Here is a 12,511-nt window from a genome sequence, read left to right on the forward strand (position 1 = left end):
AATGAGAAGCCTATTAAAATGAAGAAAGATGTTTTCATTATTAAGAATTAGTGGGTGCAACCATTATGGAAAACAGTATGAAGGTACCTCAAAAAATTAAAACTAGAACTACCATATGACCCAGCAATCCCACTGCTAGGTATATATCCAAAGCAAGCGAATTCAGTGTATCAAAAAGATACCTGCTCTCCAATGTTTATTGCACCACTATTCACAATAGCCAAGATATGGAATCAACCTAAGTGTTCATCGACGGAAGAATGGATAAAAAATTGTGGTACATATACACAATGGAATATGATACAGTCACAAAAAAGAATGAAATCCTGCCATTTGCAACAACATGGATGGAATTGAACAACATTATGTTAAGTGAAATAAACCAAGCACAGAAATAAAAATCTCACATGTTCTCACTCATATGTGGGAGCTAAATATTAAAAACAATTGATCTCATGGAGACAGAAAATAGAATGATGGTTACCAGAGTCTGGGAAGGGTAGCAGAGAGGGAAGGATAAAGTGGGGATGGCTAATGGGTACAAAATATTGTTAGATAGTTAGATAAAATGAACAATATTGGGTAGCACAATAAAGTGACTATAATCAACATAAGTTAGAGTATACTTTAAAATGACTAAAAAAGTAGAATTAGAATGTTCCTAACACAAAATAATGTTAACTGCCTGCGTTGACGGATACCCCAATTACTCTGATTTGATTAATTCACATTGTATGCCTTGTCAACAACACATGTACCCTATATATATATATAACTATTATGTACCCATAATGATTAAAAAAAAAAGAATCAGTAGGGCAATGAGCCATTATTATTGTGGAAAAAAAATTTCTCAAGTGGGTTCGGGGGAAGAAAAAAAAGGCTGAGAACCCCTGATCTAAAAACTAAAGAACCAGCCTGAGCAAGAGTGAGACTCTGTCTCTACTAAAAATAGAAAAAATTAGCTGGGCAACTAAAAATAGAAAAAATTATCTGGGCAACTAAAAATAGAAAAAATTGGCTGGGCATGGTGTTGTGTGGCTATAGTCTCAGCTACTAGGGAGGCCGAGGCAGGAGGATAGCTTGAGCCCAGGAGTCTGAGGTTGCTGTGAGCTAGGCTGGCGTCAGGACACTCTAGCCCAGGAAACAGAGTGAGACTCCATTTCAAAAATAAATAAATATAAATAAATAAATAAATAAATGAAAAATAAAGAGCAAACTGGAATGAGGGCAGGTGTTAAAGTTAGAGATCATTAAGCTGAAAAGAGAAGCAACGTGAGCCAGTATCTGATCTAATTCACTTTTTAACTGATAAAGCTTTTCAACTATCTGCATTTGAAGGCTAGTGTTGAAGAAAAACAAACTACTCAGATGATTAAGGAAATTTCTCTTTAACCTGAGACTTTATGATTAATATCTGACTTACAGAAAGTTGATCCAACCATTAGAAACTCACAAAGGTACTGGGTTTCTCGGTGAAACTAGAAACCATTTAGAATTTTTTATTTACACTAATATCTTGACTGGAAATATCTAAAATAGATTTCACTTCACCCTCATTTCAAAAAAAATTAAAAATAAAGAACTTAATTAAACATAAAAGATTTACAGGTTGGGCGTGGTGGCTCACACCTGTAATTTTAGCACTTTGGGAGGCTGAGGCAGGAGGATTGCTGAGGCCAGGAGTTTGAAACCAGCCTGAGCAAGGGTGATATCCTCTCTCAAAAAAAAAATATATATATATATATTTACAAACTAATTCAACTTTACTTTTTCTTTACTTTCTCTTCCCACTGTGACAGAGCACAAACATTTAAAAGAGATCTAACACGATATTTTTATCAAGGGGGCCTTAGTTCTGACACCATGAATTGACCACATGTGCCTGCCAGCAACATTGTCTACAATCTTCTCTCTCCGAAATGATGATTCTAGGAAAGTTGTGAGTCAGTTGGCCCCTTAGTAAATCTGTAAAACATAGTAAGTTCTTCAGTTTAGCCTTTACTTCACTCCATTCTGTTATAGTCACTAGGTCTTTTTGATAACAGAGAAGAGCTTCAGGAATTGTAGATGACAGAGTGACAGGAATTTTTTATTTGGAAAGACCCAAAAGGACCAATGCTTACCACAAAATCTGTATAGCTTGCTGTAATAGAAAGAGATCTGACATGGGAGTTGCGAGACAGGCTTTTCATTGACTCCGATGTTATTTAATGATATAATGTTGGGCAAAGCCTTTCCTCGCCAGACCAAGTAAAAATGGGGTTGATCTATCTGACCTCTAATGTTGCTACTGGCTTTTAAAGACTTGTTCCAATTTCAGAGATGTCAAATTTGAGGCAAAATTAATAAAATATGGTATATATATCTATATGTATTTACTTTCCAATACTTGCTTGGGGTTTTTTTCTTTTTTTTTACTTTTCTCTTTTTTTCATCATTCATAAGTCAGTACACTCATACCTCCACCTTTTCAAAACAACCTCCGTTAGAACCAAGTCCCCAGATACCATATAAACAGTTATATTACCTCTTTTGGGCTTACAGATGGAAAGGATGGAATGATATTTAACCTGATTATCAGATATGTATTTTAAAAGTCACACAATTAATATTAACATCTTTTAAATTTGATTGAGTATCATAATACTTGCCTGCATTTGGAATTAACAGTTTGTCTGTCAAGATAAAATAATCATTTGAATATTTTCTCTGTAATCACAAATCTTAGTGGATACAAAATTAGTGAATACAAAAACAGAAATTTTTGATAATAAGAATTTACAGACATCTGAAACTTCTGCCAATACCACATACATATGTCCATACAGGTATTTTTCACTTGATGTTACTCCAAAAATCCTCTGTCTATGAACTAATGAATATTTAAAAAATAAAACTCTTTCAGACAACAGATAGGTATTCAACAACATCACAAAAATATTTCTGTCATGGTGAGCAGAAAACTCAGGATTAGACTTGAAGGATAAGGATATGTGTCCTTGCTGTGCTCCTTATTGACCTGGTGACCTTGAACAGACTTTTAAACTCTCTAAACTGTATAATAAAACTCATTTTATTAACTCGCAATATTTGAGTGAGTTAATTTTAGTTAATTTTAAATTATTTAATTTATTAATAGCACAAATCCTGAAATTGGCTTAAGATTGCCAAATAAGAGCAATAAACATATTTAATTTCATATTAATATTATTTACTAAAAATGTATGAAGATATAAATTTATCTCTGAAAAAACTTATTGCATCATTTTTATTTTATTGTAAGTGAAAACTTAGCAATGGGGACTCTAAAAAGATGCACAAAAACATTTTGTAAACTACAAGATAATGTGACAGAGCAAGACCTGCTTAATTACATTGATAAATGTGATTATTATGAAGCTGGTGGCAGGTTTTGAAGCCAAGTTTTTCCAGCAAACATAAAACTTAACACTCAACAACCACTTAGGGAATTTGGAGCCATTCATACAGTCAAGTTTGTCATTATATAGATAATCTTGACATTTCAATGAGTGACAATATTTAAACAAAGTGTTAAAGAATGTTTCTTTCGCTAGTGTTCTTTGATGAGGGAAGCAATGAGATGATTGAGACACCTGCTAGAAAGCAAGGACTGGAACCTCATGCCATTGTGGTTTCTTTCTTACTGAACCTGTGATTCCACCGTCTTTAGTTAATTTGGCTCCACAAACAAGACAACTGAGCGTGGCTATGGCACTTAGAACTTTAGAAATGAGGAATTGGTTTAAAATCCTCATTAACTCGAACAAGAGATTTAGAATTACTGTGGATTTTCACCCGAGAGCAATTGAATTGGCTTGTAGCTTCTGTCACTAAAATATATATCATCTATATCATCCTCACAAAAATACATCTGAAAAATACTCATGGTGCTTACCCATTTATTTAAACTTTTCCTTGTGAAATTTGTTATTTCTAAAAAATTGTGTGATGGGAATTTACTTTCTGTTTTGGGTTCCTGAAAAGAAGGTGCAAATTGAGACTAGGAAATTTAGCATTTCCCATTTTTTAAAAGAATTAAAATATCAGGTGTGTGTTCTTATCATTTTTTGTTGGTCTTCAAATTGCAATAGTAGATTTTCCAAAGTCACAAAGCCAGTTAGAAGAAGAGCCAGAACAACAACTTACATTTTCAGACTCCCAGTTTCATACTCTTTCGGGTATAACCTATTTGTTTAAGTATAAAACCTTTTTCCATCTCCAAAACAAATTTCTTATAACGTAAATATTTTATGCATGAAGTGTTGTTAATGTAGCAGACACCTACATTTTAAAATGACTTTTCCTGAATGCTACAAATCATGAAGAATGATAATTTACTAGCACATATGTTAACTAATTTTATTCTATTTGGCACCATTTTCACTCTTTTTTAGACACTTTTGTCTTCTAAAATCTCAAAATTTTGTTGTTATGTATTTCTGTATCTTTTCTCTGTTTGAATCATACTACTGGTTTCTTTCTTGCAAAAAATTAAGTCAGAAATCTACAATGCAACTTTAAAGAAAGATACCTTTATTTTCTCAATAAAAAAAAACAGATTTCCACATTTAACAAAGTACATAGCTGTTGCTGTAAACTTATTGAGGGCAGGGATTATGTCATGTTCATCACTGCATCTCTGCAATCAACAGAATGCTTGGTATAGAGTCAAAAGTATGTACTGAATGAATGAATGAAACAGCTTTATGTAGATCAAGAGGAATATCTCAGTTTTATTTATATGGAAACTAAGGCGTAGAGAAGAGAAGAGATTGGTCCCAGTTTTTATACGTATAGTACAATGTGGTGAAGTTCACCGTGGAATTCTGGTATGTCCATTAATATTTTACATCATAGATTCCATTCTTATAAAAGTGAAAATTTATCCAACTGTATTTTTGCATCCATAACTATCTAACTATGTATTTGCACCCATTAACCATTCCCACTTTATCCCCCACTCCTCGCCCCACTACCCTTCCTTGCATCTGGTAACCATCATTCCACCTCTCTGTCTCCATGAGTCCAATAGTTTTTAATATTTAGCTCCAGCATGTCAGTTAGAACATACCAATTGACTATAATGAACAATAAGTTAGGGTATACTTTAAAATAACCAGAAGAGTAGAATTGGAATGTTCCTAACACAAAGAAATGTTAAATGCCTAAAGTGATGGATACCCCAATTACCCTGATTTGATTAATTCATATTATATGCCTGTGTCAAAACATCACATGTACCTTATAAAAATACAAAACTATTATGTACTCATAATAATTAAAAATTTAAAAAAGGAAAAAAGAGACATGCATCAATCAGTATTCTCCTATAATCTTCCCTCTAGAGTTTAAGATTTTTCCTTATGAAACAATCCATACTCAGATCTCTGAAAAACTAAATATTTCTCGATATAAAACTATGTCACTTAGAAACAGAAAAGAACTTTAGTGTATGATTGTATACAATTCTGCTAAGGAAATTAGTTGTTTAATTCTAATGTTCACTAATGGAAAAAAGAAAACCTTTAAAAACCATGGATAGGGAAAAGCTGATAGATTTGCACAGAAACTTGATGGTTGTCCGTTTGATACATACGCAATTTTTATGTGGCATAAAAAGGCTTTCAGAGGGGAAAGTTGGATAGATGAAGTTAAATATGACATATTTAAGCATCAAGATAATGTTGACTATTACCACCCCTTTCACTCTTTACCCCAATTTGTATTTACATATAATTTTTAATAAAAGTTTTATACTTTAACTGCATTAAACTAGCCAATATAATCAATGGAAAAGGAACTCTAACATGTAAACAAAGAGTTAAAAATATAAATTTTATAATAATCAACAACAGGATGAGTTTATTAGTCATACACCATATGTCTGGTGCTGGGGATATAAAAGTAAGAGGCTCTCTCTGTCCTCCAGTCGCTCACAGCCTGGCTGAGGTGGAAATCCTTCAACCACTTGTCCTGCCCAGGGATTTCCTCCTGCAAAAGCAGACTCTTTCTGGAATGCTTCCATTTTCTTCAAGTATAATCTTTATAAATAACCTTTTTAAAAATAGCATTTCCATAGTGATTTATTATTTTGAAATTAATTTATCTCCCTTCATTCTCACAACAGTCCTGTTTGTTTCATCTATATAGAAAACATTATAATTCTATTTTTTTAGTTGATGAACTGAGATAAGCTGAGTTACTTTAGAACCATGGTGTCCTAACTGCTGATATTTTATGTACACTTTCTAATACAATAAAGTGAATTAGTAGGAAGAGATTGGTCCTTAAGTTATACAGACCTGGATCTGAATCCTGACTGGGCACGTTATTTAGCCTCTCTGTTTTAACATCTTCATCAGGAAAATAGGGCAAAGACTTACTCTGTAGACTAATTATGCGGATTAGGAATAATACAGGTAAAGTGACTGGCACAAATTGGTTACTCAATAAATCATAGTTATCATTGTCCTGATAGTACCTCCTAAATATGACTTTTCAAAATATTTTTACTACTTTTTACTTTTATGAAAAATATTATGTTTAATCATTTATTTTAAGGAACAAAATTAGTCCTTGGAATTTAGAATTATGGCAGAGTGATAGGAAATAAAATTTAATAAGGAAAATAATATTGAGAAGGGGAAGGAGATTTTACTAAAGAGAGTTATAGGTAGCACTCTCACATTTGATGCATTATCATTATTTTGAGTCACAATATTTCTATAAAAATAGCATACAATTGTAGAAAATATTATCCTGGGAAGGAAACAAAGGGAAGAAAGTTCAGTTGTACTCAAGGCATAATTATTCTTCAAGCTCCAATTATGCTACCTAAAATGAATTTTTATTATCATTTTATATGATATTTTAAAAGTGAAGTTTTCACACTTACAGCCTTACGTGTCACAGGAATATGGAATTTTAGGAAGAGCGAAAGCAATTATTAAAGTTGTGGAATTTAACACTTTCAATAGACAGAGGAAGTGAGGCTCAGAGAGAATGAGCTTGCTCAAGGGAGAGCAGATAAGACAGGGATATAGAGGAGAGGGAGCAGAAGAACGTGGAGGCAGAGGCACTGTTACAGGAGGGAGGAGGTTCTTGGTCCGAAGGCCTGAGCTGATGGGGTGTCAATAAGGAGAGGGAGTAATGCTGGCAACAACCATTTCAAGCCAAGCAAAGCACTAGGCAATTAATTGGCAATCATGCTCATCACTGCTCCAGAGAGGTACCCTGAGATTTATTTGAAGAAAGGAGAGGGAGATCTTAGCTAAACAATGCTCTCAATCAGAGAGATATCCAGGCATTATGTGTAGTTGGTCCATTTAGAGAGCTGCCCAGGGAACTTGTAGCTCACCTATTGTATCCCTGCAGACTCCAGTTTTACTGAGGAGAGAATAAAGCCCCAGAGAAGCTGATTGATTTGTCCAGAGTCACAAAGCTGTTGAAATCAGAACCAGGCATAGAAGTCTGGTTCTCTGTCTCCAAAACTTGTGTTTCTCTGACTGCACCATTGAATCTAAGCAAGAGTTGTCAAGTGGGTAGGCATCACAGTAGATGAAATATTTGCAAAGTAATCAAATTAGGTCATGGCTAAAGATTAGCCCTAAGATTCTGTGATACTGAGTACACAGTATCTCTAATATAGGGAAACCTTACCAACATAGGGGCTTCCCCACGTCATTCTTACACTCAGCATCCTTGGCCCTTCTATTTCTTTTGTCCCTTTCAATAATGATAGAACATTATTGAGCCCTAATTTGTGCTTAAGCCTTGCCTGAAGTTGCATAGATAGATAGTGGCAGAATGGAAATTTTAGGATTTCTTACTTTGACTTCTTTTGCTTTGAGACAAGCTCAATTAATCTAATTTTATTAATCAAATATTCAAATCATTGAGAGTATATGAACAAGAAGCTAAAATTATAGCCCTTGGATTCTCATACCTAGCCAACTAAAGATATCTGCTTCTCTACTGCCCATAATTCATTATATAAGAATCAGTTCAAAACCGTGGAAAATAAAGGAGAGAAAGCAAATGTCAAACTTAAATATTTTAAATAGCTTCTTGAATGAAGTCATAGTGAAATTCATTTACACAGAGACTTGAACTCATATTAATAGAAAGCTCTCCTTAGAAAAATTCTATAAGAGTGCTGAAGAGTAGTACCAAAGTAAGAGAAGACATGAAATGTGCCTAAAGTTTTTGGGTAGACCATTAGTTACAACATTACCGATTCTATAGCTTATATGGACATTAAAATCACCATTACTCACTGTTAAAAATATTTTAATTTTAGAGGGATAACTCAGAAACAAATAGTAATTATATTTATAAACCTAGACAGTCTGTTATTGTAATTCAAAGGAACAATATTTCGCATTTTTAGACCTGAATTTGTTGAGTGCAGACTTACATTTCCATAGATCAAAATCTGAAACAAAATTTTAAATTTGTTCTCAAACAGAACTCAAATGCACGCTTCAGATAAACTCTCAATTCAATCACCAAATAGCAGGAGTACTACAAATTCTGAATAACAGACATAATCTAAGTGTACTCCAACTATGTTATTAATGTCATATTTCATATTTGATTTTTATAAGAGAAAAACAGAGGATACTTTTCATTTTAAGAATATGGAATATAAAATTTGATTAGTTTAGAGATGTTTCTTAAGCTCCAATTTTGATAGAAACAAAAGAAAAACTTTCTTTTTTACCCAGGTTGTTTAAACTAGACCACTTTTGTACATTAAAAAATTTCCTTATATTGAACATCTTTTATGAAAGCAAAACAATACTATTAACATACATATAGAATCATTACCTTAAGTTCCCTTTTGAACTTTCCCTTTCTTTGTTTTGAAATGGAAAAAAGCAAAAAGCAATGTAATAATTATGAAATGTCTGAGGAAACAATTAGCTCCACCTTAAGTTTGCATTCAAAAATGTCTTTGAATTTCTACTCATTTTAGAGAGGGAAATATTAACAAAAATTTCCCAATTTTAGCTAAATCAAGATACAATCAAAACATTTTAAAAGTCTGTGAAAGTAGAAATAATGGTTAAAGGGAAAAAAACTTAAATCTTTATCAGTTTTTACATACAACTTACCTTGTGAAAAATCAGGAGATTCTAATTTTAGAGTCCTCTCTGTGCAGTTTATCCCAAACTTAGCCCTGATGGTGAGTTTTCTCTCCGAGTTTTTATAGTCTCAGTTATACACCCCTTACTCCAATCCCTGCCTTTGCTTTCTCTTACATCATTTCTACAGATTTTCCACTGAACATTTTCCCAAGCCTCTCTTCAATCTCTCTCTCTCCCTCCCTCTCTCTCCTTTCTTTTCTCCCTCTCCATATTTATTCTATCTATTGCTTTGATCATGGTATTTAAGTAGCAATGGGAGCTTGGACTCTGGAAAATTTAAGTATGTAATTAATATTGTGTTCAGCTTCAGACCATCACCTCTTCCTGAAGTTTTTGTCCAGCTCTGATTACTACAAATCTTATTTGGGAAATAAAATGCACTAGGATTTGTTACAAAGTCACCAGGAAATTTCAAAGTAAGATTTAGGGAGAGTATAATCAGACCCAAACTGATTTATTTGTGTATTGTTTGGACCCTTAAATTAAATGATCAACCACGCAAACAATGAGCAGTTTCAGCCTCAATCAGGTGCACAGCGCTGTGTCAGTGAAACACAATGACAGCTACTTCGTAATGAACGTGGCTATAACGGGAAGGCTGTCACTAACAAACCTATAAATACTGAACTGTGACATGTGGGCTATAAATGCAGATGTTGTAATCATTCTTATCTTGCTCTTGTTCTCCAGTATTTTGATTTCCTTTCAACCAAAATATTCCTGCTCCTGTCTGAGAGATTCCTTCATTCCCCTCTCCTACTAATGACATTTACATTCTTACATACACAAATTATTAAAAAATAAATTATTAACATCTAGAGGTACTATATTATGTTATTAGATCATTATTGGCTCATTTGATTCACCAGTAGATCCCCATTTGACAGATAAAGCGACTGAGGTTCAGACAAATTAAGTGACTTTATGAGATCACACAGCTAGGAAGTGGTAGCAGAGCTGGATTTCAAATACAGACCTTCTTAATTTCATACCCAGTTCTTTCCCCACGAATGTATTCTGTCTCACTATTTAAAAAGCTAGAAAAAAAGAATCCAAACCAGATTATGTTTTTGCACAAATAGAAATAAATTTGTTCTTTTTGGTTTTGCTTAAAAAGCCATTTAAAATACTATTCACTAGTATAGGAACTATTACATGGTTAATTTGGATCTAGATGGGGGAACTGACCAGAGTGCACTGAATTGGTGGGACAGTAAAATGCTTCATTTTTACGAAGGGTTTCCAGGGATAACATATGTCTCAACAAGCTTGAAATTTGAGTAGTTGGCAGCAACAGTTCACAAGTCAAGATAAAAATACAACTTAATTGTAGACCCTTGTTTAGACATTACTGCCATGAAACAATTATGTTAGCTTGAATCCACATGATGGAAAACTCTCAAGATATAACGGATGCATCATAATGCTACCAGAAGCCAATATTCTTGACGTACCTTCTATCCTTTATTTGAAACTCCTCTCTTAGCATGCTGACAAGTGATATCTGTGGCTGATTTATTCCAGATCTGTCCCTGCTTAGACAGTCCAAAGATTCCACCCTATTTGTGGATTTTGTTGACCTAATTCAAAAGTTTGACTTAACTGTTCTGCAGCAGTAGAAATAGCAACAGTTTATTCCAGGAACATAAGCATGGTACATTTAAGCCATTTATACGGTCTTCTGTACATTATATACCCCTATGTGATTTATTATGCATTTATACATGATAGAGAAAATTCTGTTAACTTAAAAGAAAGAGGAGAAATGGGAACATACAAAGAAATAAAAAGATAAAGAGAATAAAGGTCCAGTGATGGTTGGGGAGATACTATGATGAGAAAGGGAAAAATATTAATGAAAACTTTTTCCCCTAGCACATTACTATTTAATTCCCATAACAACCTTGCCAAGGAGGTATAATTATTCAGATACAATGAATGACAGAGCTAAAGCTCAAATCTGTTAAATGGATAGCGCAAGTTTTCTTGGCTTAGAAATTATGGAACCAGAGGTTGAATCTTACTATCTGTACCAGTCAGGATCTGGCAAGAAAGAGACGGCACATTCAAATTGAGTAATTTGAGAGGAAGTGGCATAGACATAGTGTTCAGGAAGCAGAAGGGATAGTTCAGTATAGTGAACTCTAGTCCTGAAGGGTCAGGGTTGGTTATAGAGACTGAGAAACAGAGGGATTTGGGTAGAAAATATTATCTGGCAAAAGTGTGATCCTTCATCAAGGGACACAGCCAGTCAAGAGCAATCTACAGGGGAGGGGACCTTTGAAATGAACACCAACTTCCTTGTTACAATCTCCTGTGGTGTTTCCCTTTGGTGAAATTCAACTGGAAAAGGGATTGAGAAAGGGGAGATAAAAGAAATCCAGCACAATGCTTAACCTCAAAACAGTGCTTAGAGGCATACAACCTGGATCCTTTGTAAAGATCAACATGACTGCAAATGCCACTGTTATTCACATTATTATCTAACACTTGTTACTTTTTTAAAAATCAGGTTTACTGAGGTAAACTGAGGTAGATTTACATACACAAAATTCACCCTTTCAAAGTGTGCAGTTTGATGAGTTTTTACTAATATAGATCATATATAACTTCCACTACAATCAAGATATAGAACATTTTTATTTTCCCCCAAATTGTCCTCATGCCCCTTTGTAGTCAATCCCCCACCCCGCCCCCAGGTCCTGGCAACCACTGATCTGATCTGTGTCCCTATAATTTTGCCTTTCTTAGAGGTTGTAGGAATAAGCCATATGATATGTAGTCTTTAGTGTCTGCCTTTTTTCTCTTAGAATATTGTTTTTGAGCTTTATTCATATTTTTAAATGCATTAGCAATTTTAAAAAATGATAAATATTTTATCGGATGAATGTACCATAATTTCCTTATTCATTCACCAGTTGAAAATTTGGGTCATTTCCAGTTCCAGTATTTGACAGTTATGAGTAAAGCTGCCACATACATTAATACATTAATGTAGAATTCTTTGAGTGGATGTGTGTTTTCATTTCACCTGGATACTTAACATGGTCATGGGACTCCTATATGATGTAAGTGTATTTTTAACTTAATAGGAAATAGCCAAAATAATTTCAAAATGGCTCTACCATTCTGCATTCTCACCAGCAATGTATGAGAGTTCTATTTGCTCGGCATCCTTGTTAGCACTTGACGTTGCCTTTAAAATAATTTAACCATTCTAATGTACACTAGTAAAACATGTCACTGTATTTTAATTTGTATCTCTCTAATGACTAATGCTGTTGAGAATCTTTTCATGTACTTATGTATCTTCTTGAGTAAACTGCTCTTTCTAATCT

The sequence above is a fragment of the Propithecus coquereli genome, unplaced genomic scaffold, assembly GCF_000956105.1.
Source record: "Propithecus coquereli isolate 6110/MARCELLA unplaced genomic scaffold, Pcoq_1.0 Scaffold10, whole genome shotgun sequence".
NCBI lineage: Eukaryota > Metazoa > Chordata > Mammalia > Primates > Indriidae > Propithecus > Propithecus coquereli.